This window comes from Pseudophryne corroboree, chromosome 1, assembly GCF_028390025.1.
Source record: "Pseudophryne corroboree isolate aPseCor3 chromosome 1, aPseCor3.hap2, whole genome shotgun sequence".
Classification (NCBI taxonomy): domain Eukaryota; kingdom Metazoa; phylum Chordata; class Amphibia; order Anura; family Myobatrachidae; genus Pseudophryne; species Pseudophryne corroboree.
The window spans coordinates 885,058,936-885,076,830 of NC_086444.1; the positions used below are offsets into that span (position 1 = coordinate 885,058,936).

The window sequence follows — 17,895 nt, forward strand, 5'->3', positions numbered from 1 at the left end:
ACTACTTTGCAGTTTCTGAGTAACTTCAACCTTACTCTGCCTGTGCGATCAGTTCAGTGCTTGTCGTTCCTGGTTTGACGTCACAAACACACCCAGCGTTCGCTCAGACACTCCCCCGTTTCTCCAGCCACTCCTGCGTTTTTTCCGGAAACGGTAGCGTTTTCATCCACACGCCCATAAAACGCCGTGTTTCCGCCCAGTAACACCCATTTCCTGTCAATCACATTACGATCGCCGGAGCGATGAAAAAGCCGTGAGTAAAAATACTATCTTCATTGTTAAATTACTTGGCGCAGTCGCAGTGCGAATATTGCGCATGCGTACTAAGCGGATTTTCATTGCGATGCGATGAAAAATACCGACCGATCAACTCGGAATGAGGGCCATAATTCCATATCTGGACGATCTGCTGATAAAAGCATTGGGGGTCATTCCGAGTTGTTCGCTCGGTAAATTTTTTCGCATCACAGCGATTTTCCGCTTAGTGCGCATGCGCAATGTCCGCACTGCGACTGCGCCAAGTAAATTTGCTATGCAGTTAGGAATTTTACTCACGGCTTTTTCATCGTTCTGTTGATCGTAGTGTGATTGACAGGAAGTGGGTGTTTCTGGGCGGAAACTCGCCGTTTTATGGGTGTGTGTGAAAAACGCTACCGTTTCTGGGAAAAACGCGGGAGTGGCTGGAGAAACGGGGGAGTGTCTGGGCGAACGCTGGGTGTGTTTGTGACGTCAAACCAGGAACGACAAGCACTGAACTGATCGCAGATGCCGAGTAAGTCTGGAGCTACTCAAAAACTGCTAAGAGAGGTGTAATCGCAATATTGCGAATACGTCGTTCGCAATTTTAAGAAGCTAAGATTCACTCCCAGTAGGCGGCAGCTTAGCGTGAGTAAATCTGCTAAAAGCAGCTTGCGAGCGAACAACTCGGAATGAGGGCCATTGTCCAGGGACCAGCGTCTCTGAGGAGAATGTGCAGCACATGCAGCTCCACCCTGGATATATTTCTCTGACGTCCTAGTGGATGCTGGGAACTCCGTAAGGACCATGGGGAATAGACGGGCTCCGCAGGAGACTGGGCATTCTAAGAAAGAATTAGGACTACTGGTGTGCACTGGCTCCTCCCTCTATGCCCCTCCTCCAGACCTCAGTTAGAATCTGTGCCCGGCTCGAGCTGGTTGCACACTAGGGGCTCTCCTGAGCTCTTAGTAAAGAAAGTATTTATTATGTTTTTTATTTTCAGTGAGATCTGCTGGCAACAGACTCACTGCTACGAGGGACTTAGGGGAGAGAAGCGAACCTACCTGCTTGCAGCTAGCTTGGGCTTCTAGGCTACTGGACACCATTAGCTCCAGAGGGATCGAACACAGGCCCAGCCTCGGTCGTCCGGTCCCGGAGCCGCGCCGCCGTCCCCCTTGCAGAGCCAGAAGCAAGAAGAACGTCCTGGAAATCGGTGGCTGAAGACTCCGGTCTTCATTAAGGTAGCGCACAGCACTGCAGCTGTGCGCCATTGCTCCCCATGCACACCACATACTCCGGTCACTGATGAGTGCAGGGCGCTGGGGGGGGGGGGGGCGCCCTGGGCTGCAATTAGATTACCTTAAAATGGCAAAAAACACATAATATAGTCTAATAAACTATATATGTGTAAAAATCCCCTGCCATAATATTAATATAAAGAGCGGGAGAAGCCCGCCGAAAAAGGGGCGGGGTTATCTCCCTCAGCACACTGGCGCCATTTCCTCTTCACAGCTCCGCTGGAAGGACGCTCCCCAGGCTCTCCCCTGCAGTTTCCAGGCTCAATAGGGTAAAAAAGAGAGGGGGGGCACTAAATTTAGGCGCAATACTGTTTATTATAGCTGCTATAGGGAAAATCACTTTGTGTAGTGTAAATCCCTGTTTATAAAGCGCTGTGGTGTGTGCTGGCATACTCTCTCTCTGTCTCCCCAAAGGACTTTGTGGGGTCCTGTCCTCAGTCAGAGCATTCCCTGTGTGTGTGCGTGTGTCGGTACGGCTGTGTCGACATGTTTGATGAGGAGGCTTATGTGGAGGCGGAGCAGGTGCCGATAAATGTGATGTCACCCCCTGCGGGGTCGACACCAGAGTGGATGGATATGTGGAAGGTATTAACCGACAGTGTCAACTCCTTACATAAAAGGCTGGATGACGTAACAGCCGTGGGACAGCCGGCTTCTCAGCCCGTGCCTGCCCAGGCGTCTCAAAGGCCATCAGGGGCTCAAAAACGCCTGCTACCTCAGATGGCAGACACAGATGTCAACACGGAGTCTGACTCCAGTGTCGACGACGACGAGACTAATGTACAATTTACTAGGGCTATCCGTTGCATGATTACGGCAATGAAAAATGTGTTGCACATTTCTGACATTAACCCAAGTTCCACTAAAAAGGGTATTATGTTTGGGGAGAAAAAGCAACCAGTGGTTTTTCCCCCTTCAGATGAGTTAAATGAAGTGTGTGAAGAAGCGTGGGCTTCCCCTGATAAAAAACTAGTGATTTCTAAAAAGTTACTAATGGCGCACCCTTTCCCGCCAGAGGACAGGGTACGTTGGGAGACATCCCCGAGGGTGGATAAAGCGCTCACACGCTTGTCAAAAAAGGTGGCACTACCGTCTCAGGATACGGCCGCCTTAAAGGAGCCTGCGGATAGAAAGCAGGAGGCTATCCTGAAGTCTGTATATACACACTCAGGTACTATACTGAGACCTGCTATTGCTTCAGCATGGATGTGCAGTGCTGCAGCAGCGTGGTCTGATTCCCTATCTGATAATATTGATTCCCTTGACAGGGACACTATATTGCTAACCATAGAGCATATTAAAGACGTAGTCTTATACATGAGAGATGCACAGAGGGATATTTGTCGGCTGGCATCTTGAATAAATGCAATGTCCATTTCTGCCAGGAGAGTATTATGGACTCGGCAGTGGACAGGTGATGCGGATTCTAAAAGGCACATGGAGGTTTTGCCTTAAAAGTTTGAGGAATTGTTTGGGGATGGTCTCTCGGACCTCGTTTCCACAGCGACAGCTGGGAAGTCGACATTTTTACCCCAGGTTCCCTCACAGCCAAAGAAAGCACCGTATTATCAGGTACAGTCCTTTCGGCCCCAGAAAGGCAAGCGGGTTAAAGGCGCGTCCTTTCTGCCCAGAGGCAGGGGTAGAGGGAAAAAGCTGCACCATACAGCCCGTTCCCAAGAACAGAAATCCTCCCCTGCTTCCACTAAATCCACCGTATGACGCTGGGGCTCCACTGGTGGAGCCAGGTGTGGTGGGGGCCCGTCTCCGGAACTTCAGCGACCGGTGGGTTCGCTCACAGGTGGATCCCTGGGTTCTACAAGTGGTATCTCAGGGATACAAGCTGGAATTCGAGACGTCTCCCCCTCGCCGTTACCTCAAATCAGCCTTGCCAGCTACTCCCCCGGACAGGGAGGTAGTGCTGGCGGCAATTGACAAGCTGTACCTCCAGAAGGTGATAATAAAAGTTCCCCTCCTTCAACAGGGACGGGGTTACTATTCCACAATGTTTGTGGTACCGAAACCAGACGGTTCGGTGAGACCCATTCTAAATTTTAAATCCTTGAACACTTATATAAGAAGGTTCAAGTTCAAAATGGAATCGCTCAGGGCGGTTATTGCAAGCCTGGAAGAAGGGGATTACATGGTATCTCTGGACATCAAGGATGCGTACCTGCATGTCCCCATTTACCCACCTCACCAGGTGTACCTCCGTTTTGTGGTACAAGACTGCCATTACCAATTCCAGACGTTGCCGTTTGGTCTGTCCACGGCACCGAGGGTATTTACCAAGGTAATGGCCGAAATGATGATACTCCTTCGAAAGAAGGGAGTTATAATTATCCCATACTTGGACGATCTCCTTATAAAGGCGAGGTCCAGGGAGCAGTTGTTGGTCGGAGTAGCACTATCTCAGGAAGTGCTACAACAGCACGGCTGGATTCTGAATATTCCAAAGTCGCAGCTAGTTCCTACGACGCGTCTGCTGTTCCTGGGTATGATTCTGGACACAGAACAGAAGAAGGTGTTTCTCCCGGAGGAGAAGGCCAAGGAGTTGTCATCTCTGGTCAGAGACCTCCTGAAACCAAAACAGGTGTCGGTGCATCACTGCACGCGAGTCCTGGGAAAGATGGTAGCTTCTTACGAAGCAATTCCATTCGGCAGGTTCCATGCAAGGATCTTTCAGTGGGATCTGTTAGACAAGTGGTCCGGATCGCATCTTCAGATGCATCGGCTGATCACCCTGTCCCCGAGGGCCAGGGTGTCTCTGCTGTGGTGGCTGCAGAGTGCTCATCTTCTAGAGGGCCGCAGATTCGGCATACAGGACTGGGTCCTGGTGACCACGGATGCAAGCCTCCGAGGTTGGGGGGCAGTCACGCAGGGAAGAAACTTCCAAGGACAATGGTCGAGTCAGGAGGCTTCCCTACACATAAATATTCTGGAACTAAGGGCATTTACAAAGCCCTAAGTCAGGCAAGACCCCTGCTTCAAAACCAGCCGGTGCTGATTCAGTCAGACAACATCACGGCGGTCGCCCATGTAAACCGACAGGGCGGCACAAGAAGCAGGATGGCGATGGCAGAAGCCACAAGGATTCTCCGATGGGCGGAAAATCACGTGATCGCACTGTCAGCAGTGTTCATTCCGGGAGTGGACAACTGGGAAGCAGACTTCCTCAGCAGGCACGACCTCCACCCGGGAGAGTGGGGACTTCATCCAGAAGTCTTCCAACTGATTGTAAACCGTTGGGAAAGGCCACAGGTGGACATGATGGCGTCCCGCCTAAACAAAAATCTAGAAAGATATTGCGCCAGGTCAAGGGACCCTCAGGCGATAGCTATGGACGCTCTAGTGACACCGTGGGTGTACCAGTCGGTTTATGTGTTCCCTCCTCTTCCTCTCATACCAAAGGTGCTGAGGATAATAAGAAAGAGAGGAGTAAGAACTATACTCATCGTTCCGGATTGGCCAAGAAGGACTTGGTACCCGGAACTGCAAGAAATGATCTCAGAGGACCCTTGGCCTCTGCCTCTCAGACAGGACCTGCTACAGCAGGGGCCCTGTCTGTCCAAGACTTACTGCGGCTGCGTTTGACGGCATGGCGGTTGAACGCCGGATCCTGATGGAAAAGGGCATTCCGGTTGAAGTCATTCCTACGCTGATAAAAGCTAGGAAAGATGTGACAGCAAAGCATTATCACCGCATATGGCGAAAATATGTTGCTTGGTGTGAGGCTATGAAGGCCTCCACAGAAGAATTTCAGCTGGGTCGATTTCTGCACTTCCTACAGTCAGGAGTGACTATGGGCCTAAAATTGGGTTCCATTAAAGTCCAGATTTCGGCCCTGTCTATTTTCTTTCAAAAAGAACTGGCTTCACTGCCTGAAGTTCAGACGTTTGTTAAGGGAGTGCTGCATATTCAGACCCCTTTTGTGCCCCCAGTGGCACCTTGGGATCTCAACGTTGTGTTGGATTTCCTAAAATCACATTGGTTTGAGCCACTTCAGACCGTGGAATTAAAATATCTCACGTGGAAAGTGGTCATGCTTTTGGCCTTGGCTTCGGCTAGGCGGGTGTCAGAATTGGCGGCTTTGTCCTGTAAAAGCCCCTATCTGATCTTCCATATGGACAGAGCAGAATTGAGGACGCGTCCCCAATTCCTCCCTAAGGTGGTATCAGCGTTTCATTTGAACCAACCTATTGTGGTGCCTGCGGCTACTCGGGACTTGGAGGCCTCCAAGTTGCTGGACGTAGTCCGGGCCCTGAAAATCTATGTTTCCAGGACGGCTAGAGTCAGAAAGACTGACTCGCTGTTTATCCTGCATGCATCCAACAAGCTGGGTGCTCCTGCTTCTAAGCAGACTATTGCTCGCTGGATCTGCTCCACGATTCAACTTGCACATTCTGCGGCTGGACTGCCGCATCCTAAATCAGTAAAGGCCCATTCCACGAGGAAGGTGGGCTCTTCTTGGGCGGCTGCCGAGGGGTCTCGGCTTTACAACTTTGCCGAGCTGCTACCTGGTCGGGATCAAACACGTTTGCAAAATTCTACAAGTTTGATACCCTGGCTGAGGAGGACCTTGAGTTTGCTCATTCGGTGCTGCAGAGTCATCCGCACTCTCCCGCCCGTTTGGGAGCTTTGGTATAATCCCCATGGTCCTTACGGAGTTCCCAGCATCCACTAGGACGTCAGAGAAAATAAGAATTTGCTCACTGGTAATTCTATTTCTGGTAGTCCGTAGTGGATGCTGGGCGCCCATCCCAAGTGCGGATTGTCTGCAATACTTGTATATAGTTATTGCCTAACTAAAGGGTTATTGTTATGAGCCATTTGTTCGTGAGGCTCAGTTGTTATTCATACTGTTAACTGGGTATAGTATCACGAGTTGTACGGTGTGATTGGTGTGGCTGGTATGAGTCTTACCCGGGATTCCAAATCCTTTCCTTATTGTGTCAGCTCTTCCGGGCACAGTTTCCCTAACTGAGGTCTGGAGGAGGGGCATAGAGGGAGGAGCCAGTGCACACCAGTAGTCCTAATTCTTTCTTAGAGTGCCCAGTCTCCTGTGGAGCCCGTCTATTCCCGATGGTCCTTACGGAGTTCCCAGCATCCACTACGGACTACGAAATAGAATTACCGGTGAGTAAATTCTTATTTTTTCATACAGATTTTCATTTTCATGTTATGTACACCTCCCCTTGGCGGAACAGAATTTGTGTGGGGAGTGACGGCTCTGTCTGGTCTGTAAAGGGATGAAACAAAAAAGTTAAATTTTTATATGCAAAATTGTGGGCCTTCATACAGATCTATGTAAAGAGATCAATATTTACGTGAATATCCGATGTTTGCAGATATGTGCAGGATCCACACTGCACATGTACAGATCTGTTTCTGCAACGTAAGTCGCAGTACTCCCATAGCCGCAGCCAGTGCCAGATTAAGGTCCAAATGGGCCTGGAGCTGAAATTTCAAAAGGGCCTATTATGCGCTGCTGCTGGGGGTGTGACTAATGATGTGGGGGCATGACCAGTGGTGTGGGGGAGTGGTCTGCGTAAATGGGCGTGATGTGAACAAAATTAAGAAAAAGGTGCCTACCTATAAAGGTGAGAAGCCCGCCAGTGAAAAGGCATCCTCCCTGTGGCATCTGCTCCAGGAGAGTTCCGGGACCGCTTCCTGAGTTCCCGGCCGATGACGTCCCTCCCCCCAGTGCGCGTGTTGTCAAGACAACACTCCACGCCGGACTGGAGCATGCGGGGTCCATGTAGGGTGCTTTTTTCAAGGCTCTATGATGTTTGTTCTATAGCATAGAGCCTTGAAAAAAGCGCCCTGCGCGGGCGCTGAAACGTTGGCAAGCTATGCCCTAATTGCATTTTTGTCAGACTAAAGCACTATTTTTTCACCAAGTCCACTGAGTGCCGCCTGGTTCTTATACATCGTGAGGAGGGAAGCGACAGACTCACTCCAGAGCAGACATCTTTTGTCTGCTTTGAGAAAGGTGCTTGAGTGGCACCGAAACGTAAGCCACATGACTCAGATGTAATGCTACTTTTTCACTAGGAGTGCCGCAGTTTATTCAACACATTACACATTAACTGATCACTGATGGCACCCTGCGTATAAGGATTCCAGCAAATATCTGCTCCGGTGCCCTCAGTATGAATGGTATACACAAACACTGTTCCCCCGTTGCTAGGGGAAACAAACAGCGGCACTCCAGAGGCTTAATGAAAAAAAGTTAAAAATGTATTTAAATCATTTGCAAAAAATGCACCACCGACGTTTCAGGGATAACACGCCCCTTCTTTAAGGTGACATACCTCAAGACTATATTGAGAAGCTTACCTTAAGTAGGCAGGAATTCCCGCCACCAGTGCACGGTGAGTTGAGCGGCGCGTCTCCGTCCGCCGGCTATGACGTGATCACCTCCACGCCGTCTATTGCCTAGCGATGGGGTACAGCCGGGGACGGTCTGACTACTCCGTCTCCCATAGAGTGCTTGAAACCCAGAAAGTGTGTATTAGGCCAGTGTTGAGACTCCCACTGTGGTATAAAAAGTAAATACACACTTTCTGGGTTTCAAGCACTCTAAGGGGGATTAGTCAGACCGCGGCGTCCCCGGCTGTACCCTGTAGCTAGGCAACGGATGGTGCGGGGGTGATCATGTCATAGCCGGCGGACGGAGACGCGGCGCTTGACTCACCATGCACTGGTGCCGGTAATTCCTGCCTACTTAAGGTAAGCTTCTCACTATAGTCTTGTTGTGTGTCACCTTGAAGAAGGGGCGTGTGAGCCCTGAAACGTTGGTGGTGCATTTTTTGCAAATTATTTAAAATAAGAATTTACTTACCGATAATTCTATTTCTCATAGTCCGTAGTGGATGCTGGGAACTCCGTAAGGACCATGGGGAATAGCGGCTCCGCAGGAGACTGGGCACAAATAGAAAGCTTTAGTACTACCTGGTGTGCACTGGCTCCTCCCCCTATGACCCTCCTCCAAGCCTCAGTTAGGATACTGTGCCCGGACGAGCGTACACAATAAGGAAGGATTTTGAATCCCGGGTAAGACTCATACCAGCCACACCAATCACACCGTATAACTCGTGATACTATACCCAGTTAACAGTATGAAATATAACTGAGCCTCTCAACAGATGGCTCAACAATAACCCTTTATTTAGGCAATAACTATATACACTCTAAGAAAGAATTAGGACTACTGGTGTGCACTGGCTCCTCCCTCTATGCCCCTCCTCCAGACCTCAGTTAGGGAAACTGTGCCCGGAAGAGCTGACACAATAAGGAAAGGATTTGGAATCCCGGGTAAGACTCATACCAGCCACACCAATCACACCGTACAACTTGTGATCTGAACCCAGTTAACAGTATGATAAACAGAGGAGCCTCTAGAAAAGATGGCTCACTACAACAATAACCCGATTTAGTTAACAATAACTATGTACAAGTATTGCAGACAATCCGCACTTGGGATGGGCACCCAGCATCCACTACGGACTATGAGAAATAGAATTATCGGTAAGTAAATTCTTATTTTCTCTGACGTCCTAGTGGATGCTGGGAACTCCGTAAGGACCATGGGGATTATACCAAAGCTCCCAAACGGGCGGGAGAGTGCGGATGACTCTGCAGCACCGAATGAGAGAACTCCAGGTCCTCCTCAGCCAGGGTATCAAATTTGTAGAATTTAGCAAACGTGTTTGCCCCTGACCAAGTAGCTGCTCGGCAAAGTTGTAAAGCCGAGACCCCTCGGGCGGCCGCCCAAGATGAGCCCACTTTCCGTGTGGAATGGGCTTTTACAGATTTAGGCTGTGGCAGGCCTGCCACAGAATGTGCAAGCTGAATTGTATTACAAATCCATCGAGCAATAGTCTGCTTAGAAGCAGGAGCACCCAGCTTGTTGGGTGCATACAGGATAAACAGCGAGTCAGATTTTCTGACTCCAGCCGTCCTGGAAACGTATATTTTCAGGGCCCTGACTACGTCCAGTAACTTGGAGTCCTCCAAGTCCCTAGTAGCCGCAGGTACCACAATAGGCTGGTTCAGGTGAAACGCTGAAACCACCTTAGGGAGAAATTGAGGACGAGTCCTCAATTCTGCCCTGTCCGTATGAAAAATTAGGTAAGGGCTTTTATAGGATAAAGCCGCCAATTCTGACACGCGCCTGGCTGAAGCCAGGGCCAATAGCATTACCACTTTCCATGTGAGATACTTTAAGTCCACAGTGGTGAGTGGTTCAAACCAATGTGATTTTAGGAACCCCAAAACCACATTGAGATCCCAAGGTGCCACTGGAGGCACAAAAGGAGGCTGTATATGCAGCACCCCTTTGACAAACGTCTGAACTTCAGGAACTGAAGCCAGTTCTTTTTGGAAGAAGATCGACAGGGCCAAAATTTGAACCTTAATGGACCCTAATTTTAGGCCCATAGACAGTCCTGTTTGCAGGAAATGCAGGAAACGACCCAGTTGAAATTCCTCTGTAGGGGCCTTCCTGGCCTCGCACCACGCAACATATTTACGCCAAATACGGTGATAATGCTGCACGGTTACATCCTTCCTGGCTTTGATCAGGGTAGGGATGACTTCATCCGGAATGCCTTTTTCCTTCAGGATCCGGCGTTCAACCGCCATGCCGTCAAACGCAGCCGCGGTAAGTCTTGGAACAGACAGGGTCCCTGCTGGAGCAGGTCCCTTCGTAGAGGTAGAGGCCACGGGTCCTCCGTGAGCATCTCTTGAAGTTCCGGGTACCAAGTCCTTCTTGGCCAATCCGGAGCCACGAGTATAGTCCTTACTCCTTTCCTTCTTATGATTCTCAGTACCTTGGGTATGAGAGGCAGAGGAGGGAATACATACACTGACTGGTACACCCACGGTGTTACCAGAGCGTCCACAGCTATTGCCTGAGGGTCCCTTGACCTGGCGCAATACCTGTCTAGTTTTTTGTTGAGGCGTGACGCCATCATGTCCACCTTTGGTTTTTTTCCCAACGGTTCACAATCATGTGGAAGACTTCTGGGTGAAGTCCCCACTCTCCCGGGTGGAGGTCGTGCCTGCTGAGGAAGTCTGCTTCCCAGTTGTCCACTCCCGGAATGAACACTGCTGACAGTGCTATCACATGATTTTCCGCCCAGCGAAGAATCCTTGCAACTTCTGCCATTGCCCTTCTGCTTCTTGTGCCGCCCTGTCTGTTTACGTGGGCGACTGCCGTGATGTTGTCTGACTGAATCCGCACCGGCTGACCTTGAAGCAGAGGTCGTGCTAGGCTTAGAGCATTGTAGATGGCCCTTAGCTCCAGGATATTTATGTGAAGTGATGTCTCCAGGCTTGACCACAAGCCCTGGAAATTTCTTCCTTGTGTGACTGCTCCCCAGCCTCTCAGGCTGGCATCCGTGGTCACCAGGACCCAGTCCTGAATGCCGAATCTGCGGCCCTCTAGAAGATGAGCCCTCTGCAACCACCACAGAAGAGACACCCTTGTCCTTGGAGACAGGGTTATCCGCTGATGCATCTGAAGATGCGATCCGGACCATTTGTCCAGCAGATCCCACTGGAACGTTCTTGCGTGGAATCTGCCGAATGGAATCGCTTCGTAGGAAGCTACCATCTTTCCCAAGACTCTTGTGCATTGATGCACTGAGACTTGCCCCGGTTTCAGGAGGTTTCTGACCAGTTCGGATAACTCCCTGGCTTTCTCCTCCGGAAGGAACACCTTTTTCTGGACTGTGTCCAGAATCATCCCTAGGAACAGAAGACGTGTTGTCGGAACCAGCTGCGATTTTGGGATATTTAGAATCCAGCCGTGCTGTCGTAGCACTACCTGAGATAGGGCTACACCGACTTCCAACTGTTCTCTGGATCTTGCTCTTATCAGGAGATCGTCCAAGTAAGGGATAATTAAAACGCCTTTTCTTCGTAGAAGAATTATCATTTCGGCCATTACCTTGGTAAAGACCCGAGGTGCCGTGGATAATCCAAACGGCAGCGTCTGAAACTGATAGTGACAGTTTTGTATTACAAACCTGAGGTACCCTTGATGAGAAGGGTAAATGGGGACATGGAGGTAGGCATCTTTGATGTCCAGAGACACCATATAGTCCCCCTCTTCCAGGTTCGCGATCACTGCTCTGAGTGACTCCATCTTGAATTTGAACCTCTGTATGTAAGTGTTCAAAGACTTCAGATTTAAAATTGGTCTCACCGAGCCGTCCGGCTTCGGTACCACAAACAGCGTGGAATAATACCCCTTCCCTTGTTGCAGGAGGGGTACTTTGATTATCACCTGCTGGGAATACAGCTTGTGAACTGCCTCCAATACTGCCTCCCTGTCGGAGGGAGACGTTGGTAAAGCAGACTTCAGGAACCGGCGAGGGGGAGACGTCTCGAACTCCAATTTGTACCCCTGAGATACTACTTGCAGGATCCAGGGGTCCACTTGCGAGTGAGCCCACTGCGCGCTGAAATTCTTGAGACGGGCCCCCACCGTGCCTGAGTCCGCTTGTAAGGCCCCAGCGTCATGCTGAGGACTTGGCAGAAGCGGGGGAGGGCTTTTGTTCCTGGGAAGTGGCTGCCTGTTGCAGTCTTTTTCCCCTTCCTCTGCCCCGGGGCAGAAAGGAGGAACCTTTTGCCCGTTTGCCCTTATGGGGACGAAAGGACTGAGCCGGATAAGACGGCTTCTTATGTTGAGAGGTTACCTGGGGTAAAAATGTGGATTTCCCAGCAGTTGCCGTGGCCACCAGGTCCGATAGACCGACCCCAAATAACTCCTCCCCTTTATAAGGCAATATTTCCATATGCCGTTTAGAGTCCGCATCACCTGACCACTGTCGCGTCCATAATCCTCTTCTGGCAGAAATGGACAGCGCACTCACTCTTGATGCCAGCGTGGAAATATCCCTCTGTGCATCTCGCATATATAGAAATGCATCTTTTAAATGCTCTATAGTCAACAATATACTGTCCCTATCCAGGGTATCAATATTTTCAGTCAGGGAATCCGACCAAGCCACCCCAGCGCTGCACATCCAGGCTGAGGCGATAGCTGGTCGCAGTATAACACCAGTATGTGTGTATATACTTTTAAGGATATTCTCCAGTTTTCTGTCACCTGGTTCCTTGAGGGCGGCCGTATCAGGAGACGGTAACGCCACTTGTTTTGATAAGCGTGTGAGCGCTTTATCCACTCTAGGGGGTGTTTCCCAACGCGCCCTAACCTCTGGCGGGAAAGGGTATAATGCCAATAACTTTTTTGAAATTATCAGTTTTTTATCGGGGGAAACCCACGCTTCATCACACACCTCATTTAATTCGTCTGATTCAGGAAAAACTACAGGTAGTTTTTTCACACCCCACATAATACCCTTTTTAGTGGTACTTGCAGTATCAGAAATGTTTAACACCTCTCTCATTGCCGTGATCATGTAACGTGTGGCCCTACTGGAAGTCACGTTTGTCTCCTCACCGTCGACACTGGAGTCAGTATCCGTGTCGACGTCAGTATCCACCATCTGAGGTAACGGCCTTTTTAGAGACCCTGATGGTTTTTGAGACGCCTGGACAGGGACCAGCTGATTAGTCGGCTGTCTCATGTCATCAACTGTCTTTTGTAAGGAGCTGACACTGTCACGTAAATCCTTCCATAAAGCCATCCACTCAGGTGTCGACTCCTTAGGGGGTGACATCTCTATTATAGGCAATTGCCCCGCCTCCACATCATTTTCCTCCTCATACATGTCGACACAAACGTACCGACACATAGCACACGCACAGGGAATGCTCTGATAGAGGACAGGACCCCACTAGCCCTTTGGGGAGACAGAGGGAGAGTATGCCAGCACACACCAGAGCGCTATATATAGATATAGGGACAACCTTATATAAGTGTTTCTCCCTTATAGCTGCTGTATTGTTTATCACCCGCCAATTAGTGCCCCCCTCTCTTTTTTACCCTGTTTCTGTAGTGCAGGACTGCAGGGGAGAGTCAGGGAGACGTCCTTCCAGCGGAGCTGTGAGGGAAAATGGCGCCTGTGTGCTGAGGAGATAGGCTCCGCCCCCTTGTGGGCGGCCTTTCTCCCGCTTTTTTGTGAAAATCTGGCAGGGGTTAAAATTCATCCATATAGCCCAGGAGCTATATGTGATGTATTTTTAGCCAGCCAAGGTGTTTCTATTGCTGCTCAGGGCGCCCCCCCCTAGCGCCCTGCACCCTCAGTGACCGGAGTGTGAAGTGTGCTGAGAAGCAATGGCGCACAGCTGCAGTGCTGTGCGCTACCTTGTGGAAGACAGGATGTCTTCTGCCGCCGATTTGCCGGACTCTTCTTGCTTCTGGCTCTGTAAGGGGGCCGGCGGCGCGGCTCCGGGACCGAGCTCCAGAGCTGGGCCTGTGAGCTGTCCCTCTGGAGCTAATGGTGTCCAGTAGCCAAGAAGCCCAATCCACTCTGCACGCAGGTGAGTTCGCTTCTTCTCCCCTTAGTCCCTCGATGCAGTGAGCCTGTTGCCAGCAGGTCTCAATGAAAATAAAAAACCTTGGCCCTCATTCCGAGTTGATCGGTCGCAAGGCGAATTTAGCAGAGTTACACACGCTAAGCCGCCGCCTACTGGGAGTGAATCTTAGCTTCTTAAAATTGCGACCGATGTATTCGCAATATTGCGATTACTAACTACTTAGCAGTTTCAGAGTAGCTCCAGACTTACTCTGCCTGTGCGATCAGTTCAGTGCTTGTCGTTCCTGGTTGACGTCACAAACACACCCAGCGTTCGCCCAGGCACTCCCACCGTTTCCCCGGCCACTCCTGCGTTTTTTCCGGAAACGGTAGCGTTTTCTGCCACACGCCCCTGAAACGCTGTGTTTCCGCCCAGTAACACCCATTTCCTGTCAATCACATTACGATCGCCGGAGCGAAGAAAAAGCCGTGAGTAAAAATACTTTCTTCATAGTAAAGTTACTTGGCGCAGTCGCAGTGCGAACATTGCGCATGCGTACTAAGCGGATTTTCACTGCGATGCGATGAAAAATACAGAGCGAACAACTCGGAATGAGGGCCCTAAACTAAAACTTTCACTAAGAAGCTCAGGAGAGCCCCTAGTGTGCACCCTTCTCGTTCGGGCACAAAAATCTAACTGAGGCTTGGAGGAGGGTCATAGGGGGAGGAGCCAGTGCACACCAGGTAGTACTAAAGCTTTCTATTTGTGCCCAGTCTCCTGCGGAGCCGCTATTCCCCATGGTCCTTACGGAGTTCCCAGCATCCACTAGGACGTCAGAGAAATACAGTTTTTACTTTTTTCATCAAAACTCTGGCGTGCCGCTGTTTGTTTACCCTAGCAACGGGGGAACAGTGTGTGTGTGTGTGTATATATATATATATATATATATATACACACACACACCACCACATATAGTACACTCACAAGTGCACACTACACACACAAAGTACACACACCCACCACCCCCACATATACAAACACACAGTACACACTATACACACACACAGTACACCCCCACAAAGTACACACACACACACACACACACCACACATACAGTACACACACATACTGTATACATACACAGTACACACACATACAGTATACACATACTGTACAGTACACACACAGTATACACACACCACACATACAGTATACACACACACAGTGCACACATACAGTATACACACACCACACCACACATACAGTATACACACACAGTACACATACAGTATACACACACCACACCATACATACAGTACACACACACACTATTGATTCCACTAAAAAAGAAGCCATTAAACTTACCAGGCTTCCTGCATCAGCAGCAGCTCCCCGTACAGCCTGGGGGGGTGGGGGGGGGGGGAGGGGAGCTTGGGCCTGTGAGAGTGACAGACTCGGGCCCTGAGTGAAGGAGAGACTGGAGGGGAGGGGCTGCTACCACACTGCCTGCACGGATCTCAGGTGAGTGCTGGAGCCGGGGGAGGAGATGCATGGGAGAGAGGATGGCCGCTGGCAGTCTGTGACAGGAAAGAGATTTTTCCTGTCACTGCTGTCACTCCTGTGGGCCTATTTTCAATGGGGGGCCTGGAGCTGCAGCTCCATCCGCCCCATTGTTAATCCGGCCATGGCCGCAGCATGATTCACATGATGCTAGTGTTTGGGGGGAGGTGATGGGAAGCATTCCTGAAAACAGTGGTGTCTGCCCTATTTTCTAGGAGTGCTGAAGCCAGTGGCTGTGTCCTTGGATGCAGCTTCTCTGCCCACAGCAGCTTGATTTTCCTGGACATCTTGAGTAACTAGGGATGGCCATCGACCTTCAATGATTCTAAATCATCGATGGTTTATGGCCTATGTCGAATGTTTTTGCCATCGATGGGAGAGAACCAGATGGTTTCTTTCCATCGATGGCACAGCCTAAATTAATATTTATTTATTTATTTTTTTGCAAGATTCCGGGGCCAGAAGCATAGCTCTGCCCCTGAACCCACTAAGCCCCGCCCCCATTTTTTAATGGCCCGGCCAGCACCTTTGAGTGATGGCCATTGAGATGGTTCGCCATAGATGGTTCAAGTGCCATTGATGGTTATCACAGATGGTGCCATCGATAGCAGCCCACCAATGGCCATCCCTATGAGTAACCTGAGCAGGGCTGGTTCTAGACCTTGTGGCGCCCTGGGCAATTGTTTACTTTGGCTCCCCCCCACTCCATTCAACATAAGGACAGTGCGTGCCTTAAACGTGTAGGGGTATGGCTTAATGGGGAAGGAGCGTGAACAGTAGTGATCATCAGTCACATTATACCACACACAACCTTATACACATTATGCCATGTTAGAGCCCCTTACACCACAGTGGAGCAGAGCCCCTTCTACACATTAGCTAGGTAGAGCCCCTTTTATGCATGTAATGCCAGGTAGAGCCTCTCATACACATTACTCCAGCTAGATTCCCTTTTATACACGTTGCACCAGGTAGTGCTCCTTGTACACATTACACCAGGTAGAGCCCCTTTTATACACATTACGCAAGGTAGAGCCTCTTATACTCATTGCACCAAGTAGAGCCCCTTACACACACTATGCCAGGTAGAGCCCATTACACAAGTTATGCCAGGTAGAGCCCCTTACACACATTGCATAAGGTACAGCACCTTACACACATTGCACTGGTAAAGAGAGAAAAAGAAGGCTCTTGTGTGGGTGCACTCTTAAACAGTTATGAAAAATTCAGTAAATATGTAAAGAAAGATATTAAAACATATTGGGGGTAATTCTAAGTTGATCGCAGCAGGACATTTTTTAGCAGTTGGGCAAAACCAGGTGCACTGCAGGGGAGGCAGATATAACATTTGCAGAGAGAGTTAGATTTGGGTGGGTTATTTTGTTTCTGTGCAGGGTAAATACTGGCTGCTTTATTTTTAAACTGCAATTAGATTGCAGATTGAACTCACCACACCCAAATCTAACTCTCTCTGCACATGTTATATCTGCCTCCCCTGCAGTGCACATGGTTTTGCCCAACTGCAAAAAAATATTCCTGCTGCGATCAACTCAGAATTACCCGCATTGTTTATTAAGTCATTTAAAATAAGGATACAACATACCCACCAAATGATCCAAAGAAAGAGAATTAGAGAAAAATATTAAAATGTTCTGGTCTTTTCGCACAGGACATGAATAGAAAGGCTGTAGACACATAGTCGTCTTACACCCATTTCCCCTGACCAGTACAGAAATTTTGTATTAGTGGGACCAAACAATGGTAAAGATAGTGAGTAGGTTTATGTAGATAGGACCAAATACTTGGTCAGTACTGTAAACACTACTGGTCACCAGCAATAAAAAAGAGACAAATAGTGACTACTGGTAAATTTATGTTGCCTAGATGTCAATATGCAGTATTGAAAAATTGTTGAAAATTAGAGCCAAGAAAGGTAAGTGGTGATACTGCTGTTGGTGTCACATATCACGTGAAGGAAATAAACTCCTACTCTACAACACAGGGTATTCCTAGGAAGTCTCCTCTCCAAGTACTAACCCAGCCCAACACTGTTTTGCTTCCAAGATCGGACGAGATCGGGCATTAGCAGTGTGGTATGATAGTAGGGGGAGTATAGGACTTGTACACCAATGAGAGTGCACCTATATAAAAAATTTAGGGAGGAATGCAGATATTATTAGAAAAGGGATATAGAATGTGGATCTGCTTTCTGCGTTAGGCAGAGTGCAACAAATCCCACACCAATGGTATTGTGCTCCCTGGATCGCAGATGAGAGTCCACGGAAAATTGTTGAAATGAAATAAGATCAAAGAAAAGAGAAGATTGTGGATATCTTATTATAAGGTATATAATATACCGATATTATTGGGA

The 17,895-nt window shown here is 49.3% G+C and overlaps 1 pseudogene; it reads right to left on the reverse strand.

The window, feature by feature from the left end:
* Positions 1-17,512: 17,512 nt before the first annotated feature.
* On the reverse strand, positions 17,513-17,631 carry LOC134937142 (5S ribosomal RNA; annotated as a pseudogene).
* Between the last annotated feature and the right edge of the window lie 264 nt (positions 17,632-17,895).